Genomic DNA, 27,464 nt, shown 5'->3' on the forward strand with positions numbered 1-27,464 from the left:
GCCAGGTGTGGTGGTCCTCTGCTAGGCTGTGTAACTTTTCTATCATGGCACCCACTCCTTTGTCCCCCTTAGCCCCCTTCACTGACCTTGTCTTTGGGACCATAGGGGAGGGGAGTACATCCACTTAAAAACAGCCTGTGACTGTAAGTACATGGCGAAACAATTATCATGCAATGAGCCAAGTGCCGCCAGGCTTTGGAACCCAAGAAATTGGCAGAAGAGAAAAAATAACACCCAGCTTATTTGGTGGTTGCAAATTTGTTTATTTACTTTATTTACAGTCTATTTTTCTCACTAAGACTCAAGGTGGATTACAAAAGATAAAAAACAATGCAGTCAGAGAACATAAGAAAGGTTGTTGTTCTATTAGAGTCAGAGCTCCCCCATCCTGGATTTATAAGCAGGTATCACACAGTCAATTGACATGTGATTAATCTTAGCCATTATCTAACCTATTGAATTTGTATCCTATCCTTACTCCAGAACAACAAATGTGGCTCTCTTCATCGGTTTGCCTGTACAACAACCCTGCAGGGTGGGCGAGGCTAAAGAAAGTGTGTGCGGCCTAAGGTTACCTTTCATGGCAAGCTGGAATTTGAACCCAGGTCTTCCCAGGCTAGCACTCTAACCACTACATCTCACGGGCTTTCCGATTGCCCATTATTTTCAGCACATCAAAACACTGCTAGACTGTAGGGCTGCAGAGTTCCCTCCCGGCTCTCACCAGGGGTGTGGCCCGCCCTCTCCCTCTCGCTCGCTCGTAATTCTGACCAGACCCTTTCCATGCACAGAGCTGGGAGGCCTCGCAATTCCCCCGTCCCTTTTAGCCAGCCACACTTTCTCCTCAGGCGCTGCTGCGTGATCCTCCTGGGAGGCTGAAGGATTAGTCTTCACACCCTTCGCGGAGGCAGCGGCGGAGCGGTACAGCGGCAGGGGGCCGCGTCCGTTTGGGAAGGCGCCTCCTCGCCTGGCATGCCTTCGGAGAAGGAGTGAGGAGGAGGCAGAAGAGCCCCATTGGCCAGCGGGACCTGTGGAGTCGGCCCATCGCCGCGCCAACCAGCACGGCCTCGCCTTTCCTGGGAGCCCTTATGAAGCGCTGGGTGTGGCAGAGGAAGATGCCAGGCGAAGCAGGGAGCCGAGGAGGCGTTTGCCAGCCCCGGCGGGCTGTACCTGGGCGGGGACCCGTCTCCGGAGCTGGGAGTTGCTGGCGGGAGACCCCTCGCCTCGCTCCTCCGGGCGGCTGCCCGGCAGGTCTCTTGCGGCTCCCGCCTCGCTCTCCGCTCCAAGTTGTTTCTCTCAGCAACTTTGCCGCGCGGAGGAGCGTCCGAGGAGGGAACAGCCGCCGCACTTCGGGTCGGGCGCCTCCAGGTTCGCCCAGGCGGGCGCGCGTCGCGGCCGTCCCAAGTTCTCAGGCAGACTGAGCTGCCCAGATCCCAGAATCCCCCGCCGGCCGCGCCGGGACGTTCCCTGCCTGGGTGGGGAGGCGAGTGCTGGGCGTGTCTCTCCACTGACATTCGCCGCCGTCTCGACGACCCAGCAGCGCCTCTGTTTAAGCAGTGCCGCCTCTGCCGCCACCAACCCCGGCAGGATCCTCTCGGCGCAGACGCCCTCCTCCCAGTCCGCTTGCAGGCCGGCCGGCCCCGGGGGTCTGGCTTTGCCGGGCCCCTTCTAGAGTTGCTGTGGCTTGGAGGGCTGCCCACCGAGAGAGCCGCGGAAAGCAGCTGCCCTAGCGTCCCCTCGCCCCCGGAGCCTGGCGAGGCGGCTCCTCTTCTGGGAGGGGGCTCGGCCAGGTCCCAGCCTGCCACTCTGGGCTGGTATCATGACTTACTGCCAGCAACGGTGCAAGCAGCAGCTGGGGCGGGCGATCCGTTTCTTCTACCAGTTTGTCACTGGCACTCTGTCTCAAGGTAGGAGCTTCCAGAGTTCTGGAGGAGGGATGGGGTCGTGTGTGTGTGGGGGGGAATGTCTGATGGTCCTGGACAGCGAAATGGGGGTGCTTAGGTCACTCTAGGGTGGGGTTATGTGCACATTCTGCAGTGGTTCAGTGCCAGAACTGGTACCTCAGGCCCAGTGACACATCTGTCTGCATTCCCTTGCTGTGCTGTGGCACCAGGGCCAACTGGGAACTGAAGATGTTTATGCAAGATATCCCACCCTCAGTCTCAGATGTCTGATGCATTGGCTCCCATGCCACTTTTCTTGATCAGACCTCTCCATAATTGCAGAAGACTAATGGACTATTGCTTGATGTGGGGGTTGTCTGCTCATTTGCGCATCCCGAAGTCCTGCTGGATGCAACCCCCTGGAAATCTCTAATGTCTGCTGCCCTCTTAAATCACTCATGCTGTGGTCCTCCTCTGGCACCATCTTTTTCTAGTCTTTAAGGGCTCTGATTTGAAAGAGACTCCCGTTGTCACCATCTCCACGTGCCTGTTGGACCTCAGCTCTTCAGTGAGCGCTGCTGCCAGCGCAAGTTTCCCGGTACTTCCGAAGCACAGTCAGAGATCAGACTGCATCTCATGCAGCTGGGCCCAGTACTTAAGGATGAGCCTCATAGGTCCTCGTCCAACACACACACGCACACACATGCGCGCACGCGCCCAGTTCCTGGCCTAGTGACAATTTGACCTGCTTAGGCACATTGTTTGTTTATGCAGTTCTGTTATAGGATGTCAGGTTTGACTTTTGAAAATTTAAAGAGTATACATTTTTCGATATATTGTTATACATTTTTCAAGTTTGAAGCATAAACAATCCTTGTGTTCCTCTGCTGTGTTTTGTGCCTCACCACTCCACCCTATAATGTGCAACACTTTCTATATTTAGCAAGTGTCAGTCTTAGTGTTGCACATTTCACTATGGTAGGGTTTTTTTAGTCTAGTTACAGGCAACTGAAACAACCTAGCCTGTTGATGGTCAATTTTTTAAATCCATTGCTTAGGGGAAAATGATGGTCACAACTCAGCCATCTGACCTGTTTGAATTTGTATCTCCTGATCTGGAGAATTAAGTGTGGAGTCAGCGTGATGCTGGCATCTCTGGCTGGAAGTATGAATGCTATGATACTGTTGCTACTGATCTCAGTTTATCTGTAGTCTGTAAATAATAATAATAATAATTAAATACTAATAATCATGGCAATAAGAAATTAATGAATAATAACACATTTAGAAGAAAATAAAGCCCAGTCCAAATGTTTGCAGTCTAAATACAAAGATTGCATGTGGAGTGATGTAGAGCTGCTTGTAATTGGAGGAGGCTAGTAAATTTGTACCTTGGCATGGAATCTGGTTGTGGAATCTTCTTCCTTGTTCTTTTCCAAAGGGGGAGACATTTCAACAGGTGTCCTAGTAATGCTGAAGAGGAGGGTGTCCTGATTCAGGATGTGTTGTGTAGCCGCTGGGCACCTTCACAACAGTAAGAGATGGATGGGGCGAAGAGGGATGCTGTGCTGCAGAAAGAGACCAAACATTCGTTTTCAGGGCAATTCTAAACAGTGACACCCTTCTAAGTCCATCGACATTAATTGTCTTCGAACAGGATGACTTTGCTTAGGATGGCACCACTATGTGCTGGGGAAGGGCCGTGCTGCATGAAGCACAGTGACTGATTTAGTAAACATCCTGTGGCATTGATGTGATTCTCTGGATGATGAGTGAGATGTGAATAAAAGGAGTCTTTGACTGTAACCTATATGTTGAAGGAAGCTTCAGAGAAGTGAATGGGATTTAGGACTGTAAGGGCATACATATTGGGAAAGGAATGCATGTAGCTCGTTCAGAGTATATGGAAAGATGCTAAAACAGCAGCCAGCCTATGGACAATCTTGAACTGTAACATATGAAGCTATTCTTACCTGCAAGTATAATCCTTTAATGTGTGTGAGGTCAGGGGGTTTCTGTTTTCTATTTTATCCTTTTCTCATTTGTATCCCACCCTTCCTTCACAGTACTTTGGGCTTTTTGTGTAGCTCCCCCCGCACCTTTTATTCTAATAAAAACTCCAAGAGGTAGATAACATGGAGGATTGGTGACTAGTTTTACCAATTTGCTTTATGATTGAGAAGGGTCCAGATCAGACCTACATATACCATACCTGGGATTTCAGTGGGGGTAGATTAATTAATTTCATAATTGGCTGTTTCTATACTGGCTCCAATATTCAATTAAATATTGCTTTTCAAAGCAATAATGAAATTATGAGAAGTTGGAGAGAGGTTAGGATTAGAGATTAATTTTTTATTGTGATGAAGACAACAAAGGTCACCCATTTTTTTAAAATATGTCAACACTTTTGTCATAGCTTTAATACTATCATTGGAAACTGTGAAGAGTATAGGATTTTGTTTTGGGGTAGCACTAACTAGAGATGTGAAGGCCCAGAAAAAAATGGGAAAATTTAAAACAACATTTTTTTCCAATTTTTCCATGTTTTTCTTTTTTTCCAAGGATATAAAAAAATTGGGAAATTTGGAGGAGCACTAAAAATAACTCCCTATGATTTTTTTAAACCTTTTGGATTGAGGGAAATGCTTTGCAAGACTCACTGAAAATATATAGGATGAAAATATTTACAGCTTTACATAACTCCTGTTTATTGTAGACAAATACAATATATTTTCAAATGTTTATTGTTTAAATATGAATTATTTTGGCAATAATCAATAATGTGTTTAATTATAATAAAGTTCAGTGTTTCCAGTGTTATAAACTTTAACATGATATCCTATAATACTGGTAGTAGCTCTGCCTCTTGTGACTGCAAGAGAGTATTTCTGTCCAACTAATAAACTTCCTTTTATTTCTCCTATGTAGAAAACCAAAGCATCTATACTTTTAAATTCCATAAATATGAAAGCTAGTTATAAAATATACACTTACATTAAAGCATTAAAATTCGTGTAGATTTTATAAGGAAGCTTCTATTACATATATTTCAATTTCCCCCCAGATTTCAATTTTTTTCTGGAGGAAAAATTGGGGGAAACCCAGCCCCTCCACCCAGTGGCTACGAAATTTCTAGAAAATTTACATCTGTAGCAGTAACTAGAAAATGTGGTCATTAAAACACAAAACTGAAGGCTGAAAAAGAGGGTCTGGCTTGTATGGTTTGCAGCTGGCTAATAGAGCCAAAGAAAAATGGTCAAAGCCTGAATTAGGCTGTATTAGCTAATCTCCTTTAGCTCAGCATGCAAGAAGGCATAGGAATAATTTGATTTGAGATTAAATAGAAGCAAATATGAGATACACAGAAGAAAGTGACCGTTCTTTTTGCTTGTGCTTCCTGTTCTTGACAACTGTGGGCCAATTCATCCTTCATACTGTAAAGGATGTTTGCCCTAAATCCAGTATGGCATCAGAGCATGAATTCTGATATTTCAGATATGCAGATATGTTTTGTTTGTGCTACCAGGTTCCAAACATCCCTCAAGGCCCCTTGTTCTCCTCTGTTTCTGTCACAGCTCGTTTGGTGCCTAATCAACTGGTGCTTTGACAGTAATTTTGTTAAAAACCTGGACTAGGAAAAGACCCCAACCAATTGGGGAATCACATAGTTCTGATTGACTCTGTGGCATTGTGACATCATCACACTGTATAACATCACAAAGGCAATTTAGTGTGCCTGTATTACTTTCCTCATAGAGGCTTGGGGAAAGAAGGACACCATGCCTGACTGATTTGGAGGCATTTAATAAGGGTCGTGACTGTGGAAATTTTGATATTTCTTGGGTCCATTCCAAAAAATCAGCAAAAGGGGAGGAGACACTTTGCACAGCAGATCAGTTTGCGAACACCCCTGGCTCACATTTCAGCTGCATTACAATTTCACTTCCTCTTTTTAGGGTTGCCAACTCTGGGTTGGGAAGTTTCTTGAGCTTTGGGGGTGGGTCTGGGAAATACATGGTTTGGGGTGGAGAGAGACCTCAATGGGATATAATGCCATTCATGCTTCAAAAGCAGCCATTTTCGCCAGGGGCACTGATATCTGTAGTCTGTAGTTGTAAACAAAGAGCTCCCCAGGCTGTACTGAGATGTTGGCAACACTGCTTCTTGTTAAGGCCTCACAGTCTGGGGGTGCTGTTGCTTTCTGTAAAAAAGGAATGGAAAATTCCCTTGGACTGCCTTCCCTTTATCTGACACCCTGCATTTTGTGTGTGCTTTGCTCTGTGGAGACTGCGCTCTGAACATTCTTACCAAGTCAAAGGCATATGAATTAAGAACATTTCCCTGAGGTTGCTTGTAGGTAATTGGATTGCATTAAGAAAGATCATCTTTCTGTGAAGGGTAGAACAGAATCTCGAAGCGCTTGACACCAATTGCTATATTCAGGGTGAGGAATAAACTGGTTTCATGTGTGGGGAGAAGTTTGGGCATCTCTCTCATCTCTGCAGCCCTGCCTGCTTTCCAGAGGATGCAAGCAAAATGTTTCCCTTGACTGCCAGCAGGGCACATGGGCTGGCTGGCACTGCCTACCTGTAATGGGGGCAAACCATAATCCTAGGGCTGCCAATCTCCAGGTGGTAGCTGGAGATCTCCCAGAATTACAACTGATCTCCAGGCCACAGAGGTCAGTTCCTCTGGAGAAAATGGATGCTTTGGAGGGTGGACTCTGTGGCATTATACCCCATTGGTGTCCCTCCTCTTCCCAAACCCCACCCTCTCCAGGCTCCACCCCCAAACCTCCAGGAGTTTCCCAACCTGGAGCTGGCAGCCCTCCTCATTCGCAGCCTCACTATCTACCCTGCCTATCTGTCCTCCTGGAAACAGTTCCAAAGGCTCCCCCTGCCTACCTGACATGCATGCAGCCTCAGATAACAGAATAGCTCAGGTAACCCAGTCCCACTGAGATATTGCAGTGACTGGCCAAGGGTGGAAACACTGAGCACAAACATGCCAGTCAGGCCAATCCTGTTCCTGACATCTCTCTCTCATGCACCACATTGCTGAGCTTCTCTCTCTCCTCCCTGCTGCAGCCCCTTCCACTGCCCAGGAAATAACAACAGGGCAGTGAGATGCCATAATAACCCAAAGGCTTTCATCTACTCCTCAGTATCAGAAATAATTTTCTTTTGATTCGGAGCATTTCCAAGATTTACAAATGGGGTATGGTTTGGGTTTGATCTTCATAAAGTTCTGAAGAAAAATTCCTTTGGTTTTCTTTCATCTTGGACTGCCTATGGTGAAGTATCTTGCTTAGGGTGTGGAGCCAGAAGGAAGAAATCTGTATTCAAAGCCATCATTGTCCCCTCCTCCCCAACAAGCATATTCATTGAAAGCTTTTTCAAGGCATTTACATAGGTCATACAGTATATGGTGAGCCTGATTTGCATTTCAAAGCCATGAATGAGGACTGGCTCTGGTGTTCTCCTTGTTTTGAACCATGAGAACACAAGATTTGAAATACCAGTAGCTAAGGTGTCATTTGATACTACAGGTGATGTTTTCAAAGTTTATATGCTAGAGGTATGTTGCTTCCTTTTAAATAATAATTTGCACGGTTTAACAGCAGGATTTGAGTCCAGTGGCACTTTAGAGACCAACAAGATTTTCAGAGTGTAAGCTTTCCAGAGTCAGAGCTTCATTCATCATTCCTACTCGTGTCTGAAGAAGGGAGCTCTGACTCTCAAAAGTTTACAGCTTGAAAATCTTGTTGGTCTCTTAAGTGCCACTGGACTCAAGTCCTGCTGTTCTAGTGCAGACCAACAAGGCTACCCACTTAAACTATTATTGTTTCAGTTAACCATGATTAACCTTGGGGTTCAAGGGACTGTACATCTGTTAATAAGGTGTTTTCTGGACCCAGATCTGCTTAAGAAGTTAGGCTCTTTTCCCTCAGAGCTAGGGTTGCCAGCTCCAAGTAGGGAAATTCCTGGAGATTTGGGGGATGGAGGCTGGAGATGGCAGGATGTGGGGAGGGGAAGGACCTCATCTGGATATAATTCTGTAGAGTCTACCTTCTAAAACAACCCTTTTCTCCAGAGGAACTAATCTCTGTCACTTGGAGATCAGCTGTAATTCTGGGAGATCTCCAACCAAGAGGCTTCAATCTGGCTAATTGACTGAGAATCCATTCTCTTTGCCCCTTATCACACAGTTCAAGGAAGCAGGGGATGTACAGTCTTCTTTGAGCGGAAAAGCCAATGTTCTGTTTGGACTGGGGCTCAGTTCTACTCAGAGCTCTCCTCGGTTAATCCAAGAGGTGTGGGAGCAGATTGTGGTTATTCAGAAGTTTTAAAAAAGCTCTCTGCATATGACCCAAAGTGCACTGTTGCATATTACTTGTTATGCACTATTCATGTATATGTTACAAAGCAGTGCTCTGACATGGAAAACTGGTAATAGAACTGAGCCCCAGTCCAAACAGAACATTGGCTTTCCTGCTCAAAGAAGACTGTACGCCCCCTGCTTCCTTGGACTGTGTGATGTTGGGCAAAGAGAATGGATTCTCAGTCAATTGAAGCAGTGACATCCGTGGGCCAAAAATAGCCTTTTGCCAATATTTGACTGTGCTTTATTAATAATCAGCTCCCACTCTGATTAGCAGCTCTGTAATAAGATTCAGCTGTGACCTAAATTTAACTCTACTAATGGAGAGTTTAAAAATGATAATATCTGTCATTACATCAGCCAGGCCAGGTCACCCAGGTGAGGAGGCTCCCAGCTGCATTGCTGTTGGCAATGAAGAAGCCTCATTCCTTGAGCACTGCCACAGCTGGATGGGATGTGCCCGGAATACAGAGTGTCTCTTTGCATGTCCACATCTGCTGAGTCATATTTTAGGGACTCCACTGCTGTTATCTATCTGTCAAAAAGCCCACTAGACCAACTGTCCTAATTCCAGTTGGGGAAGCATAAGTAACCCATAGATACAATTAAAATGGGGGTGGGGTGTTGATGACATTAACCTGACCTTTGGCATGCAGACAAAACTACGCTTTGTGATGTGGTTGCATGGCAGAGCCTAGAAAAAGGCTGCAAGTGGGGCTGCTTAATCCTGGAAGAGGACTATGATAGGCTCCGATACAAGCTGTCCAGATCCCTCAACTGACCTTCTAATGCACCTCCAGCCTTGCCTGGGTGTTCAGAGGAGGGAAGCAATTAAGTGCCTCCCTAGGATCTTTTTGCGTCTAATACAAATGGCTTTCTGAAGCATTCCACTTGATGTGCCCATGCTGTTCAGTATAGTGTTTGAAGCCGACTGTAGCCCAGGGCACCAAAGCCTGCAATCTTTGGGGTGTGCATTAGCAATGGCATGAGAGATTGTGTCTGAGCTCGAAGCCCTGTCTATGTACAGCTCTGGCTGCTATTTATACCCAGGCAGGTGGGTGACTGGTTAATTTTAGCTTGGTGCCAGTACTGTCTCACCAGGGAACTAGCGGGCGGTGTGTGAGTGAGTATGTGTTGGTGCATGTGAACATTCCTACTTTTATTTTAAAGATGGAGTGAGAAAAGTGGGACAGCAGCACCTGGGACTTGTCATCTGATCGTGCACAAAGGTGATGGCAGAGAGGCACAGTTACAGCAACATGTGTTTGGAAATTCAAGGGGAGGACAGGAGCTAATTAAGTTAGAGATTTTCATTACCATTCAGTGACAGTGAGAAGGGGGTATGTAGGTCAAAAGGTGATGCATCTGACCACAGTACCTTGGGCAGTGCTCTCTGTTTCACATGTGGAACATAGAAGAGTTATTGGCAATACAGAGCTAGATGGAGCAGTAGTCTGTCTTGGTATAAGGTAGCTTTGTATACTCATATATTTCCTTTAGAGGGCAAGAGCAAACCACGTTTGCCTGGTTTGGAAGCATCAGTAGAACTATGGTTTGTCATGAAAGGAAGGCATTGAATCACGTGTAAGAGAAGGATCTTTATCCAAGACTCATACTGCTTTGTGGCATTATCTCCAGGTAGTTGTCATATGTCTGTACTGTGTGTTCAGAAAGGCATTGGTTGCATGAAATAAGCTGTCACTAAACTCAGCTGAGTTGGCCACTGTTGAATGAGAGACATACAGCTCATAGAATCAGAGCTGGAAGGGGCCATACAGACCGTCTAGTCCAACCCCCTGCCCAATGCAGGAATAGCCTAAAGCATCCCTAACAAGTATTCATCCAGCCGCTCCTTGAAGAAGGCCAATGAGAGGTAACCAACCACATCCCTAGGCATTCATTTACAGTAAATAAAGCAGCTTCCTCTTGGTGTAACAATCAAGGAACAAAGCAGAGTGTGCAGAACTATCTGAATTGGATAAATGTAGAGGCTTTGTGACTGAAAAAGACACCTGAATCTTAAAAGAGTTTCTTTCTCCATTAGAATAAAGAAGGTGACAATGTTGACCAGGTGGGCGGTAGCTGTTCAGCACCAGGCTTGCTTGGATAAGGTTAATCATCTGGGCCTATTTCAGTCTAGCTTCAGGCCAAGTTTTAATACAGAAGCTTCCTTGGGTGCTCTGACTTATCAGCTTTGCTAGGAGAAAGATGGAGTTTCTTTTATACCTTCAGTACCATCAACCATAGTTTACCCATCTTGAGTTTCTAGCTTATCCAACTAAGACGAGAATGCTCCAGTGGTGCCAATCCTGTCTCAGATCATTACCGGAAGGTGGTGCTGGAGCAACTGTTCATTGCCACTACGCTTGTGTTGCGATCTTCTGTAAGATCCCCTCTTGTCTTCCACGCTACTTAAGATCTGCGTGAAGCTGCTGGGAGAGGCCATCTGGGGATATGCAATAATGTGTCACAAATATGTAGAATGACACTCAGCGTATTTCTCCTTTTCATCTGAGGCAAGAGATGTCCTAGATCAGTGTTTGGAGAGAGAAATGTGCAAGGTGAAGACCAATAAACTGAAACTCAATTCAGACAGTTGGTAGATGATAAAGCCAATGAAGGAATACAGAGACTGCCTGTCCTGCGTGGGGATGTACTCCCCCTGAAGGATCAGGTTTGCAACTTGGGGGTTACTTGTAGATTGGAAGGTGGAGATGCGAGTGCTTAGCTCCTTTTCCCAGCTTTGACTGGTGCATCTTGTTCAGCAGGCACAATTTTGATGTAGCTATGCATGCTCAGATTGTTACATTGCCCTCTGCTTGGAGTTGCCTTTGAAAATGGTTTGGAAGCTTCATTTAGTACAAAATGATGCAGCCAGGTTACTCTTTAGGATTGGCTGAAGGGAAGACATCATGCCAATCCTGGGAAAAAACCCCCCGCCTATTTGCTGGTTATTCCTTTTAAAGCCCTAAATGGTCTCGGGCTGTATAGGAGATTGCCTTCTCTTATATGTTTTTGTCCAACAACTGCCCTTCTCCACTCCCCACCCCTCGGAAGAATAAGGGGGGATGGCTGGCTACAAGGGAGAGGGTCCTTTCCATGGTGGCCCCCTACTTCTGGAACTCTCTTGCAGCAGATATTTGCATAGTGCCTACTAGCTATTTTTAGATGTTACATTAGAACATTGGCTTTTTTGTTAAATTGAAGCTTTTAATTTAAAAAAAAACCTCTTGCAGTTTTAAATGTATATTTTGGCCTTTTTACTCTTTCTTTTCAGATGTCTGTGATCCATATAATGAGATTTGCAGGGCTGAGAGGCTGAGATATTTCAAATAAAATCATATAAGACTGAAGTGCCTGTACAGTTGTTTGCTTTACTTTATTAAACAACTATTACTGTTAACCTTAGAATGGAACACTGCAAATTGCACAAAAACTGCCCCATATGCCTCTTTCCAGCCAAGCTTTTTTTCTTTTCCTTTGAATATGTAACCATGAGAAAGAGTTCTGTGAGGTTAGAAACTTTGTCTGCATCACTTTGAGGAGAGATTGTCTTTCTTCTTTGATGGGACTTGTACTGCTATTAAGCCTCTTGACATTTAGGTTCTCAACTCCCTGACACTGTTGTTTGACCCTTTCTTAGATGCTATGATTCAGGTGCCAAGGTTTTGATGAATCTGAACTGATGCATTCTTCTTCCCATCAAATTTGCAGACATAACTTATGAGAAGGATTGAACTTACAAAGTCTTAATGCATCTGTGTTGGCACCTTGAGCCCAAGTGGCTCTTCTGCTCCCCAAAAGTGGCACAAGGAACCTGTGCTTTTGCTTCCTTGGGTGTCATGGCAATGAACCAAAACCCTCTAAGCTGCTTGCTGTGGCAGGGAGGAGAAGGAAACGAGTATAAAGGGGGGATTAAATTGATAAACTCAAGGGAATAGCAACCGCCAAGGGTCAGTTTAGCTGCTTCTGACTTACACGTTTGCCTTAAGGTGAGCTGTTGAGCTCTAGATAGAGTTATTGCCTCTTAGAGAACAGAAAAACAGCTAGAGTTCATTTGTATTCATTTAACATGCAGTTTAATTAAAAGCAATTTAATATAACTGAGTTCAGTAATTAAAGCTCAGCTAGAAAAAATAATGACCTGGCCATAGGAAGAAACAAGGGGGGGACACTCCGTTGTTAGGTGTATGAGAAAGGCACCCAGTTCACCCAGGAATTTGCAGCGGGGCCCAATCCTGCCCTAGTAAGTTACCTTCCACTTCTCACTGTTCCATCGCTTGTGCTTACCCCACTGGGCTCCCCCCGGGCCAGCTAGTTATTTTTAGACAGGCTCCATGTGTTGGAGAAGAACAATTAATGTAATTGGTTTGGGGAGCCTGGTTCATGCGCACGGCCGAGAGCTCAAATTTCACCTAGAAGAAGCTGGCACCCCACAGAAAAGAGGACTGGGGGAGTCAAGGCAAAGGGGGGCAAGTGCATCGGGCATGGAGACATGGAGAGGGAAACCCCGCACAGCGACAGCCTCCTGTATGCCTCCCTTATTATCATCCTTCTCATCATGTCCTACTGGTTTACTACCAAGTGCTTCAAGATCCTCAGCGGCATTGAAGGTAGTTTGGGGCTTGGAGGGCAGGTGGAGAGGGAGTGCTAAGGGCTAGGCCCAGGGGAGCTATTGGAATGGGACAGAAGGGCATTTCCTCCTGCACAGCAGGAGGCAGGGTGGGTGAAGAATGCATGGAAAATTGGTCCCTCACTTTCCACTCTCAGTGTGTCTCCTCTCTTGTTTACCCCCTCCTACTCTGAGCCATCAGCACTTATCTCCCGTGACTGCTTTTCTGTGCGTGCATTTTTTTTGTCTTTCCTGGGTCCCTGAAGTGTCCCTACCATGTAGGTAGTGGACTGTTTCCCTTGTCACTGTCTTTTGATGCTGACCTGGATTTATAACGACCTCTCAGTTTTCCACTTTAGAACATGGAGCCAGAGTTGATGGGCATTCCTGGGATGAGCATTTCTGGGATTTGCATCTTCTGATTCAAAAGCCCTTTCTTTGGATCCCCTTCATGTGTGGGCCAGTTGAGGCTTCTCCATATTGGGAAAATACGTTCTGCATATGTCCTTGATTAAGATTAATTCACATGCTTCTGGGCTGCTGCTGAGATTCACTTCTGGAACTGATGCTCCATGTATTTAGTACAAATTAACCCATGGAATTTCATAGACTGCATGATGTTCCCTGCACAATAGTCTTCTGGCCCCAGTCAACAGTTTTTACATTGCACAATGATGGGAAAAACAAGGGACAGAGAATAATATTCTGTTTTCCCCTGTCCTGCTGTAAAGCCTGAACTGTGACTTGAAAATCTTACCTGCAGTAAGTTCCAGGAGTTATCTGGGGCTCCAAGATGTCAGTGCCCATTTTTCAAAGCCCATAGTGCTCGCTTTGGGGACTTTGGACTTTGCAGTGCATTCCTTTGAACACCTCCTAGTTTTCAGTTCTGCTGGCCAAACACCGAAATTTGAAAGTGATTTGTTAGGCCACAGTCTTGTGCCATTGACCCAAGATTTGATACACACAAAAAACATTAGCTGAGAAAAGATTGTGAGAATTAAAGGCGCAGCCCTGTGTTCAGAGAGGTTCTCAAACCATGAGACTGTGGGATAGGCTGCAGCCACAAAGGTAAGGATGGTCAGTGTTTCACCTTGGTATTCTGGATTCTTCCCTGCCAAGCTGTGAATGTATACATTCCAGAGCAATTTGTTTTAAGAGAGTCTCTTCTTGCTTATTGGCAAAGGGGACATCAGCTCTCCTTAGAATCAGGATAACAATGCAACTGCAAATTGCAGGCACATTAAAAAAACACTAGACCATCAACAAAATAAAAACACACACAGGATACAGCAACACACAACTAAAAACACATCCAGATTACCAAAACAATTTCCCCTCCAGCCAATGCTGTCTGCAATAAAACTTGGAGTCCCACCCAGTCAACCAGCACCAAGAGCAGTCTCTGTCTGTGCACGGAATTGATGTAACCGCTCCAGCTCACAACCTTGGCTCAGGCTACAGGTGATGCTTATGTTCCATGTCTGGAACTGCTGGTGTGTAATTTGGGCCTGACAAGCAGCTGTGGGCGGGGGGCAATCTGAATTAGGCCCCCGGTCCTGGAGGAAGGAGTGCTAACCTGCCCTTAAGAACCATTAAGCCCTGGTGATCGGAGAGAGAAAGGAACCAATATTAGGCCTGCTCTTCACCCCTTTTGGGCTTAAAGCAGCTAAAGAAATGGACTGGGAGGAGACAGTTAGTCCTGCCTTCCCCCCTCCAATGTTTTTAGGGTGAAATCATTGTCTTGAGTTCTAATGACAGAACTCAAGTAGCGTGTATGGTTTGGCTATTGTACTCTACTTTCTTACAGAAAAAGAGAGAGAGCTGGTTCGTCTTGTGCCAGAATGGCTGGTTTTTCAGCAGCTAGATCAGTTTCTAGTTTAGACAACAATAAATCTGGAGAACCTGGGCCAGTGCAGGCACTGTGTCCATCCCTGCTCCATATACCATTGTTGAGATGCTTCTCTCATTTGCTCATCAAATCTCTTTCCATTCTCAATCGCCTGGTTTGTAGGGACCTAACTTCCTGTATTGGGGGGAAATGTTAATATGTACGCTTTGCTCATTTGTTTTGGAAACTGCCAGCTGGCTTGCATTTTACTAGACCCTGTTGCTGCTAGGCCAGATATTTCTGTATATTTAGGCAGAGCAGTTTGTACTGCCTGGCTGCAGTGTGAGGTGCAATATAGATTGAATGCAGCTGTGCCAAAATACCTCTAATCTACCACCAGTACTATGGCTCAGTGGCATCAGCTATAACATTGTAGAGGAGGACAGAGAGTGAGTCCCTGGGCTCAGACCAGGTATTCCTTTCTTTCCCACAACAGGCTGGCGGCAGCAGCAACACTGTGGCAGCACTGGTTTGTTAGGACAATGGGCTTAGTCAGTGTCTGGGCACGCCCTCTTTCTTCCCAATCACCATCAGCTCTGTGAGGGACAGCAGTATCCTCAAAGCATTGCTTTTTGGATGGGTAGGGAAAGAGATGAAGAAGGGATCCAGTACAGAGCTCTATAGCACTACAGCAGCTGTGGAGGCTGGACCACATTGCAAAAGAATAGCCTTGGGAGAAGAGAGGCCAGGATAGACAGGGGGCACATTTGTAAACTTATTTGCTCTCCCTCAACCACTCTGTACTGCTAGCATAAAATCCTAGGGCAGGACATAATAATACGGTTTTATGCATCCATAGTCTTTAGCAAATTTACACAGAGGAGTGAGGATAATGAGGCAGATGTCAGCTTCCAGAGGCAATGATCTAAGTGTGAACTTGATGATAAAGTATTTTCCAGGTCTCACAGCAATGGTCTCTGAGTACTGTTACATTAGCCTGGGGTATCCTCGTGTGCCAATTCTTTTGAGTGACTTTAGACTCTGATCTTTGCCTGTTTGTTGTCAGAGACACAAGGTGCCATGTCCCTCTGGAACAGCAGATGGGCTTTTGGCAATAATTGTGCTTCAGTTAGGTAACAGAGGTGTTGAATGAAACACAGAATTAACTCCTTCCATCGGCTGTAGTGTTCATCATGGAACCACTGGGGAGGTACAAGAGGAAGCTGGGGACAATGCTGCTAATGCATTAGGAGGACGCAGCAGAGAGAGAGAGAGAGAGAGAGAGAGAGAGAGAGAGAGAGAGAGAGAGAGAGAGAGAGAGAGAGAGAGAGAGAGAGAGAGAGAGAGAGAGAGAGAGCGCTAGTATTAAAGCCAGAGCAAACACAAGTAGTGCTGGGAATATTTCATAGTTTTTGCCCCTTCCCCTGACTGTGTTTTGCATTCTAAATTCAAAACCATTTGTCAGGAATTTATCGGTGAATTTGGTATTAATGGATTCAGAATGATGTCACTAATTAGTTATAAATAATTTCTGTAGTGATTAGTATGCCAAATGCTTTGCTATGTTTTTTTCACAGCTTACAATATCCCTGTCAAATAGGTCAGTATAATTTCCATTATAAGGATGGGAAATGGAGATGAAGAACTTTTCTGCATGATCAAAAAAATGTGTCCCAGATGCTTTGTATTTTTTAGTGTGATACTCTTACAAATCTAGATCCAGAGCCAGCGGTGCACCATTCCATTCCTATGTAACTACTCAATGAATAGTCTTGCTGCTGTTTCTTCTTTCTGCTTTTTGTGGAAGCGTGGATAAATTTACACTCCAGCACAGGAAAGGAAGGTGTGAACTATGATTTTTCTGTCTGTGTGTGAGAGACAGAATATGTATACATGCTCATACATGCATGTGTATGTAGAAGCCTTGATGCCCTGCTGCGTACCAACGGAAGACATCAGAATGGGGGGTACATACTCCCCTAGATATTAATTTTCTTTTAAAATGAAAGATGATAATGAAATGCTAGGTCAGTGCTATTCAGTTTTAAAGCTGGAGTGCACTGTATGTACTCTCTTGTGCTAAATTCAAATTGTGGGGAAACTGTGTAGCCACAGAGGACACTTTAAAAACAATTAAAAGATGGCCTGAGTAGGCAGCTGTTGCTCCTCACAAATGGTGCCATACAAAATGTCAGATGTATGTCTCTCATATTTTGCAGTGGAGAGAGAAGATGAATGGTGGAGTGTACATTATGGCAGAGTGTGGATCTGAAAGCGGGTGTGGATCTGAATGCAGGTGTTCCTAGGCTGACATTCACTACAGCTGTCACATTTTTCAAATACAACATATCCAGTGCTGGAAAAATCTGATATCCCCACAACATAAGGCTAGCCTCCAAGAAAGCTATATAGATCATGTGCTGCACATGAGTTATTGTGAAGAAACATGGACCTATACCTATTTTGTATATTCATTTCCTTGAGTGCAGTCACCTCATGTATATATACTCAAAGCAATAAATACTGAAAAAACAAATCAAGCATTCCGCCTTCTTCTGTGTAAATCCCCTAATTATTCATTACTCTTGTGAATGTAGTTCTGATAATCTCACAGATTTTCCCTTGCACAGTAATGATTTATGAAGTCTTTGTTTGATCTTTGTTTGATCTCCCACTAAGATCAAAATGCTTTGATTGCTTTCCAGAAGCACCTGGAAACAGAAGAAGGAACTTTAATCCAAAACAAGCCTCATACTGCTTGGTCTTTATTAAATATTACTCTTTAGAGGGGTGGGTGATAACGCTGGTAAGAGCTGTTTATTAGATAAGAAAAGAGACTTTAGGCTTCATATCAACTTGAATCTTTTGTGTGTGTGTCAAGCCAGGTATCTTACCTTGGCCTAAATATATGAGTCATCAAAGTGGTGGTAGCAATCCTTAATGGTCTGGCAATGTGCAAAATTATCACTGCCCTGATTTTTCATCTGGTTTGATCTTAAATGTGAGATACCAGCTTTCAAGCGCTTCCTAAAATGTTCCCTATTTTACTGTTCTCTCATATTTTTTCAAGCCAGTTTTGCAACTCAATATACTGCTTCCTTAGAGCCATCATTAGTTATTCTGTCTTCTTTGCAGAGAAAGATCACATGGTGGTGCCTTGAAGTCACTTGGAAGCTGCTAGATCATTGCATCACTGCTGACAAGCAGTCCTCCTCCCTTGGCCATCATCTTGAATTGGGAGGGGGGAAGAGGAAAACATCACGGTTGCTCCAGCAACTACATGACCCTCCCTGTTTTGTGATATGGAACTGTTGTTTCATTGTACTTCAGTGCTGTGATTTGCCCTGAACCAGTTCTGGTTATATAGGATTAACTGGGGCAGGATGTTTATCTGAAAGCACATCCCATTAAAAGTAAATGGACAACATGCTCACTCAGATTGCATCTTGATAGTGATGTCCATCTACCTTGTAGTATTTTCTTGTTCACTAAGTTCAGGACAGTGTGCGTGGTTCTCTCCTTCCTGCAAATGCACAGCCACATTCTATGCAATTACATGTGACTGGATCAGGGGGAGAAGGCATCAGGTCAGCTGCCTGGGAAATGGGGATGTGATCTTTCTTCTCTACACTCTCTGCCCTTTTGAAAACTTTTTGCATCTTTTGCAAAGAGGTCTGAAAAATCACTGAAAATGTGTGCGCACGCAGTGGGCACGTGCATGGGTGCATTTCACAGAAGGCAATGCACTTTATTTAGGTTTGTGAGATTCAAGTCCAGTAGCACATTAAAGACCAACAAGATTTCCAGGGTATACGTTTTTGAGATTTAAGTCAGATAAAGGGAGCTTGATTCTCCAAAGCTTACACACTGGAAATCTTGATGGTCTTTACGATTCTACTGGACTCAAAATCTTGCTCTTCTACTGCAGACCAACAGGGTTACTCACCTGCAATTATTTAGGCTTAATACTAGTGTTGGGCTTTGACTCCCTAGGGTTGGAATGGTGGGCTGCCTCAGTCACAGGAGAAGGGGGAGTTAAACTCATCCAGGCACCTCTTTCCCTCAGCTACTTCTCTTCACTGTCAGCAGGTAGAGATCTGGCCCTTCCTTCATGGTGGCCCTGGGTCCATCCTTTTAAAGGATCCCATGAAGGCAGCATAACCAGTGCCCCATGGCATTGGATGGGACACTGTGGGGTGTAGCCAATATGGAAGGTTGGATTCCCAGTGCAGGCCTCTTCCTCTGTGCCTGGCCTTTCTCCGGTGCCTCAAAAGGCCTCCTCCTTGTCAGCCTGTGTGGGCCCAGGAAGGGTGGAGATGTTGCTGACCTCAACTGCAGGGCTGTCAGCAGGGGAGGCTCAGCCACAGAGCACACCTCCCTACTGTGGCATGTGGTGAGTGTGGTTGGCTTGGGGAACTTTACAACTATGCATTCATGGAGCTGCTGCTCGCCTAGCTCTTTCTCCCCTGCTTCTGGGCAAGGCCTTAACCCTGAAGATGCCAGAGATGCCTTGGCCATGGGCACAGCCTGCACTGCCTGCCTGGGAGTCCCTTTTGGCCCAGTGTTTGGAGATGGGGCCTCTGACCCTGCAAAACTAGTTTAAATCCAGGTGAGCGGATTACTGAAGAATTAGTCCTAGTTCTTGTGTTGTAATCTGAGCTCCTTGCTGTTTCAGTACCACGGATAGCAACTTTTCTTCCTTTTCAAGGAAGAAACCCTGTTGCTTTAAGAAATCTTTCATAAGGAAAACATTGTGATAGGGAGAGGAGAAAGAGTGCACAGGTTCAAACCTTTAACTGATTTTAGTCTCAACCAGTCCAGGATATTTCTTTGAAACCTCATTTCTTTGCATAATTTTGTAACTAAATTGCTAAAGTTCTGAGAAATTGAAAGGGTGATCCAAGTTTAGGGCTCAGTTAGGGCTGGAGACAGGAGATGGCTCAAGTGTGAATCCTTTCAGCAATATCTCCTCTGGCTTTGCAGGTTTTGTTTGCTAGATCAAAAAGGAGTTTGTAATGACTATAAATCAGATTGGGGAACTGGTACAAAGATAAGCATTCATTAAAAGAAACAAGAAACCCTAATGTACATATTTTAGCAGGCGTGAGTAGAGTTGTTTCAAGACCTCAGCCAGCTCAAGCAAACCTTACAGTTGGTTCTTCTTGAAGTAGCTTTCCCTTTTGAGCCATTATTTCTAGCTCTTCCAGAAATGTTTACTGCATAGTTTACTTTCCAGCCACAGTCTCCATATGGTTGCAAGAAACGTGGGGAGGGGGGGACTCCCTTCGGGTCCTGGGCAACACAGTTGGTTCGTGTTCAGTTACCCCTCACCAAGGCATGTGATGTAGAATGGACTATTGACTAAATACTAAGCTGTCCCTATCTAAAGGAAATGCACTCTGTACAGAAAAGTGCTTAACCAAGGCTAAATGTTTTATTGAAATTAAGTAAAATGTTACAATTAAGCATGCCAGCAGGCGCCAGTCTTGGGCCTCAGCAGAACAATAAGAAAATCAAAACAATGACAGGAAAATCCTTTAAAATATAAGACAGTAAAAAGGCACAAATATAATATAATAGTTCTATCCTTCCCCCTTATTTCAAGAGCTCTTGGACTGCCTGGTGCAAACCGCAGGAGCTAACAGGTCTCTCTGCTGGTTGGCAAGTGCAGCCTCGATTGCTCTGAGCTGTCTCTTTTTATAGGCTGAAAATCAAAGAGCTACATGTAATGACATCTTCATCAATTACGTCTGCTTTGCTCTACAAATGTAGAATAGTTGCATAAATGTACTGGAACAATGAATCAGGACATCTTCTTTAAGATAGACAGCATTTTTTATATACATGCTTGCTACAAGTATAAATCACAAAGGAATTTCACACTTTACCAGCACAGGCTCTCCCGCCTTGTTACTTTGGAGAGATAAGGGGCAACCCCGGCGCCTTATCTCTCTGTTCTGGTACAATTTACATGCAGGGGGCAGAAGGCCTTGCAGATGCTCTGTGTCAATTAGCCTCATTATACCACCCTTTCTGGCACTTGTCCCAAGGAAACGAAACTTCTACCAGTCTGCAAGAAACAGAAACTTGCTTGCTAAGACTTTGGGAAGCTTATAGAAAACTGGTGCTGGTTCCATGTTACAGCGGGCCTCTTTTTCTGACCCAAACCCCAAAATTCTTTCCACACATATGACCTCCTTAAAGAACATCATAGAATCATATAGTTAGAAGGGGCCTTACAGACCATCTAATCCACACACCCCGCCCAATGCAGGAACAGCCTAAAGCATCTCCAACAAGTAATTGTCCAGCCGCTCCTTGAAAAAGGCCAATGAGGGGTAGCCAACCATATCCCTAGACAGCCAATTCCACTGCTGAATTGCTCTTAACATGAACAAGTTTTTCCTAATGTCCAGTCGGCACCTTCCCTCCTGTAGTTGAAACCTATTGTTTTGAGTCCTAGTCTTTGTTGTCAACAGGAACAGCTTCCTTCCCTCCTCTAAGTGACAGCCTTTTAAATACTTAAAAAAGAGAAATCATGTCTCCCCTCAACCTCCTCTTCTCCAAAATGAACATTCCCAGATCCCTCTTTCCTCGTAGGGCTTGGTCTCCAGCCCCCTGATCATCCTGGTTGCTCTCCTGTGTATCAGTTCCAATTTGTCCACATACTTTTTGAAATGAGGCCTCCAGAACTGCACATAATACTCCAAGTGGGCCCTGACCAACGTGGTATATAGTAGGACAATGACATCCTGTGATTTGGATATTATGCCTTTGGTGATACACCTTAAGACTGTGTTCGCCTTTTTTGCTGCTGCATCACACTGACTGCTCATATTTAGCTTCCCATCTACCCATGTCCCAAGATTGAGTTGACATTTGCCCACCTCTAGTCTTCCGGCACATCACCTGTCTTCCAAGAGGCCTGGAGGATGATCAACAAAGGGTCTGCAAGCTCTTTTGAAAGTTCTTTAAGCTCATATCAACAAGCAGCCCCAAATCCATGCTTTGCCTGTTCTCTCCTTCAGGAAGAAAACTGAGGCAAAGTAGGCATTGAGCCTTTCTGCCTTCTCTCTGTCCTCTGCCAGAGTTTCTCCATTTTCACCCAGCAATGGGAGTATCCTATTCTTGGGATCTTTGTCATTTGGTAGCAACCTCCTCAGTCCTTCCACTATCGGTCCTGGATGCCCTCAGGACACCTGCGCAACGCAGTTCCCCAGGGAGGAAGGAGAGAACATTCCATTCATTTTTCTGTCATTGGACAAGGTCAAAGCCTGGGGTATAGCCAGAGATTATCAGGATGGGGTATAAATAAATGCTGAAATTAACAATTCCTTTTATATTATCTAGGGCTGTCCAGATAGGATGTGGCCAGCAGGTGGTGTAACAGAGCTGCATTTTAGCACAAAGAATCTTCCTTACAGACAAATGAAGTGGCTGTGCAAGCCAAATACTCCAGGACAGGATGCCAGTACACTGCCACAATGTCCCTTGTTCAGGTTTCATCTGTGACAAGTTTCAAGACCTTTGACATTCTTATCATGGTTTCTGACAGTGAAAGGATTTTTGGGTTACATTTCTATCTTATCCTTCTCTGGAAAGCTTGTGTGTGGGGGATGTCAGGCCAAAGGATAGCAAATTATCAAAGTCATCAAGTGAGATTTGGCAGTAAGCAGGGCCATGAGAAACTCAGTGCCCTTCAGCTGATCTGCTATAGTGGAGAGATCTAGATTCTATAGGAGAAATGCTAAGGAGGTCTACTCTGATCCCAATTTTTTCCAGTTGGTTTACTCCCAGGAAAGTGTTCTAAATGTAGCAGGCTCCCTCTTTTATTATGGCAACTGTTCCTTGCTCAGGTGTAGATAGCGGAGCCATTTCTCCGTTGGTCACAATGGCGACTGTCTGTTCCATTGATCTGTATCTATAGCTGTTACCTCTGGATGTCTGCCACCCCAGGCTTCAGGCCATTAGTTCCCCCTACGAAAGAATGCAATTTCCTCCCAATTCATGCCTCTGCAAACATTAAGGGGGAGCAAGGCGGATCTGTTGTAGGATGACTGTGGGCATCCTGCTGGTACCCACGTCTATGCTTTCCATTATGTCATGGCCATTATCTCTCAGCTTGATTTCATCATGTATAAAAAGTGAACATTAATTACCTAACACACAGGGTGCATGAGAATGAGCTCTCTATCTGACTGCTAGGTAAGTGGCTGTTAAGGCAGTGTAATAATTAAGGGAGAGAGGATATGTGAAATAAGTGTTGCAAATTACAGTATATACCTGAAGAGGTAGGAGGGATGATGGGGATGGTTTTGTCAACATCAGCATGTTTCTCCTGCTGCCCGAGTTTGCAGCTATCTCAACTGAAAAATGTTACTGAGGTTTCATTTCTACATGGAATTCAGTGGCAGATGTGTGCCTTTACCCATGGTGGAACCGTGGTCCAACCAGAGGCCCACTGGAGGTATTCTGATGCCTTCACCAACACTGTGGTTGTAAAATGTGTGCTGCTGCTGTTCTTGATAAATGGTACTGATAGTGTCTGTGTTGCTTACATATTCTGATAGGCAATGCATGGTTTTTGCCATTTGTAGACTTGTAATTGGTATAGATGTCTTGGTATAGTCCATTTTCATATTATTGGTGTATATTGCTTTAAGGTGTTTATAACAGTACTTGTTGTCTGTATGCTTCAGAATATCTGTACTGTGAACCCTGTGAAAATCCAGGATTTAGACACGTTTTCTCTGCACTAATCACAGCACATGCGTCCCTTATAAGGGAGAGAGCAGAAGGGCAATGTAATAGCTCCAATATTAGCAATACTGGAGATTAATTTTAAGCAGTGCATTTAGTAAAGGGTCAAATTAGAAGAAAACTGGGTGTGTTGTCTGCATGTTGCATTAACTGGCATAAGTTCCCAAGGACAGCTGTGAAATGGCCATTTTACTCTAGTTTTTTCAAGCTGGTAGTCTCTTTACAAATTCCCTCACTGTCACAAAGTTGTCCCCAAGATGCAGCATTTTCATGCTGCTATGCAGCCACTCTCAGGTTTGCTTGATAGTAACTGGCCATGCCTATCTATTCCCCTCAGCAAGGAGTACAGCCTATATTGAAAGCAGGAATAAACAGTGGCTGTTTATGGGTCACGTGGAAGAAACTCATTGATATTAAGAGCTTGGCTCCTGCATGGAGCAATAACTTTTTTCATCAATTGGCATGCCAGAGTATGTGAGGAAGACATATTGCTACCACAAATTTTGTTAGTCTTATAGGTGCTACTGAACTCCTGCTCTTTTCTATTGCTACAGACAGACTAACATGGCTACCCATCTTAATATATCACTAAGGTATCTGCCAAAAAATGTTGGAGGGGGGTATTTCCTCAAATGGGAGGTGCCCAAACCTGCAGCTAGAGTTCTCATCCCTTGTGTATAATGCTATGTTCCTTCTCCAGGCCCTCCTTTGTGGCTACAGTTCTCTGCTCCTCCAGTGCTCCCAGGGTGCCCAATGTCACTCTAGAGTATATTGTCACTGATTGTCCTTCATTTCACCAGCTGAGATAGAGATGTATGATGGGACTGACAGGATCCTGAAAGCAACTGAGTGATAGGTAATTGTATCAGTAGGAGCTGAAGGATATTGTCATCAGCCAAACTACAGGGTCTCCCTAATCTAGTATCTTGAGAATTCCTAAGTGACTGAAAATACCCAAACTTTCCACTGATCCCACCAAGTATTTGCCCAGCACCCCCTGTGAGTCCTGCCTTGTCTACCTGAAAAGAGCTGTGAGCAATCCTACAGAAAATGATTAAGACACCCAGCTTGTGAGGGGCCCTTGGGCAAGACACTCTCAGTGCCTCCCCTCCCTTCTGCACACACGCTTGCTGTCTGCCTCTGGGCCCAATCCTGACTGCTGCCCAGAAGGAGATGATTGTGCACATCTAGCTACTGTGCTTCATTATTTATGTCTAGACCCCCAACTCTGCTGGGCTCCAAGGAATACGCAGAGAAATAGAGATTCCTCCCATCCACCCACCCACCTTGTTCACATGAACACTTAGGAAGCGCCAGAATTGAACGGTGTCCCGGGGCTGACTTCTTAGGGAACGTGTGCATGCATACATACACATACACTCTGGTGTGGGTGTCAGCATATCTGGCTCTGTTTTTGGGGGGTGGGTGGCATAGGAGGCATCTAGATGGACAAGCCTCAAAAGAAGGATGGGGCATTAAGGCTGGCACTGTCAGAGGCCCTGCCCCACTTTTCTGCTGATTTTTCTGTGTTTTGCTGTTCCTGGGACTGCTGTGGGTTTGTTTATCAATGTCATTGCCTCATCTCACAGTTCCCAGAAGCTCCTACTGACCTGTCTAATAGCTCAGAGTGAGAGGAAATATCCATTATGTGCATTCCCGTTTTCCCTTGGGGAGGCCTGACCAAGCTGAGTATTGTGCCTCAGTCCCCGTCCTTCCCTCTCCCTCAGCCAGGATTTCCTCCTCTACAGCTCAGTGTATCATAATTGTCTGTTGCCACGATCTCCAGCCTGATGGAGCTGCTTCTAATGTTACTCGACCTTACTCATGTTCTGGGGAAGTGGCTGGGAAGGATACCCATCTTTGTAACGTGTGGGTGGTCAGAGGCAAATTCTATGTACACATTTGGCAGTTCAGAGAGAAGCTAGACTGTTAAACAAGCAACTCAGACATGTGCCTGACAATTCACACATTGCAAAGATGAGCACCTCTGGCCGTTTCTTAGCTGCTTCCTTACAGACATCCTGAGAAAGGAAGACTAAATTGAGAAGCAACCTTCTGGGAGGGTCTGGCACAGAATTCTGTCTCTCCCTCCCTCCCTCTCACACAGCCAGTATAGATATGCAGTTGCACACGCTAATGTGGACTGCTTGCTCTTTTTCCTCACACAGTGACATTATAATCTAAGAGATGTTGAAGTCCAGATGCTGGAATATGTACTGCAGTTGTGCTCTCCACCAAAGGTCCCATCAGTGTCCAAGCCATCAGTTCATAACACACAGGGTGTCTTCTACCCTCTCTCCCTCCATTTTTCCCCAGATCAATATTAATCCTCTTTGGTATCCCCTTTCTAAGTGAGGTCTCTCTTACTCCCCAGTGCAGCATGAAAGAGATTCCACTTGCTTTCCTTGGGGCATCAGAATCCTGACCCTGCAAGTAAGCTCCTCTGAGGATCTTTCTAGTCTGGCTTTTCCTACCAGGTGATTCACCCCAATATAGACCTCTCAGAACTAAATGCGGTAGCTGTACGAGCAGTGATAGGCAGGCAGGCCTCTCAGAACAAGTGAGGAAGATTACAGTGGGAGTGGTAACTCCATTGACCGGTCTCATTCTATTAACTACATTCTATTAACTACACAACAGGCCAATCACTATGCATCAAATAAATATTTATCAGAAGAATGGCAATGAAAAGAATTAATGGTAAAACAAGTTTTATAGATAAAACAGAACAAACATAGTTAACATTTCTCTAGACTGGTTCTAGGCTGGAGGTTCAAAACACTTCCTTGGTCTACAGCTTTCAGCACTTTTGACCTTGGCATCCAAGTAAAAGCAAGTTTTAGTTTTATACCTGCTCAGGCCCCATGATCTCTTTCGGCCACCCTGTTCTGTAGTTGTCCACGGGGACTAAATTAGCATGCATGTTTCCCCTTCTGCAAGGACAGACACATGGGAAGTTTGGCACCAGTTTTGTCATGCTGAGTACTTAACTGGCAGAGGAATTTCTCACAGGGAAGGAATCTGTTAAGGAAAAACCAGCTTCATTTAGCCTTGTAAGACTGCAGAATGAATGACTGGGCTTTTAATGTGCTCTGGGAGGGAGAAGGGGAGCCAGGGGGAGCTTAGAAATCCCACAGGGCTCACACCCAGATCTGTAGAGGGATGTGCTGTCCACATCTCTGCTCACGTTCTGTTATTCTAGAGTAACCAGGCTCTCTCTTCTTGGCTCTGGAGTGGGTCTGTGATGTGGTCTCTGCCAAGCAGCAATGGCCTACAGCTAGTGGGAATTAATTGGCTCTTGTGATAGGGGAGCAGTGGGCCAGGGGTTGCTTGCCCTCACCCTACAGGCCACAGTTGGGGGTTTTGTCTTGAGTTTCCTCTATCTGAGGAACAGGCGCCAGTGCCAGGCTGGCAGCCTCCCTAGGGCTCTGCTTGTCTGAGTAACATGCAGAGCTTGGGCAAGGCCTCTCCTCTCCCCCTAAATGCTGGCACTGAGCTTGGCATTTTTCTCAACTGTGGTGCACATTTGGTTTGCCCCCAGTGGGAATGCAGCTGGAAATGCAGCTGTGTTCTGGGCACTTGTGGACACAGAAAGGAGCAAAATATAGATCATGTGAGTGAATATGGCTAAGGGAAACAGGGGCAGTTGGGAGGGTCCTGAAGGAGTTCAGAGTATTGTCTGGGAGACTCTCAGAAGTGGTATAACTTGTTCACAGGACTCCTACAGCCCCCTGTTCTTCCCCTCTCCAAGACTGGATTGTTGTGGATGAGTACCCTGCTAGATCCCTGTTGCTGTTTTAAGTGCCAACCAGGGCAGCTGCTGAACAAACTTAGAATTGCCTACAATTGCCTGGATTCTGTGCCATGCAATAAAAAAGAAACATGTTTTAAAAGAAACCACTGGAATGTGAACAGATGGGGAGTTTGCCAGTCATTGTTGCAATACTGTGGTTTCATGTCCACGCTGACCAAAGCTATTGTATGCTCTGTCAAGCCC

The 27,464-nt window shown here is 45.2% G+C and overlaps 1 protein-coding gene across 2 annotated transcripts in view; it reads left to right on the forward strand.

The window, feature by feature from the left end:
• The window catches only part of KCNIP2 (potassium voltage-gated channel interacting protein 2), a 144,971-nt gene that overhangs the window by 79,444 nt on the left and 38,063 nt on the right, over positions 1-27,464 (forward strand). The gene's annotated exons all lie outside the window — the stretch shown is intronic.

Source organism: Eublepharis macularius, chromosome 6, assembly GCF_028583425.1.
Source record: "Eublepharis macularius isolate TG4126 chromosome 6, MPM_Emac_v1.0, whole genome shotgun sequence".
Classification (NCBI taxonomy): Eukaryota; Metazoa; Chordata; class Lepidosauria; order Squamata; family Eublepharidae; genus Eublepharis; species Eublepharis macularius.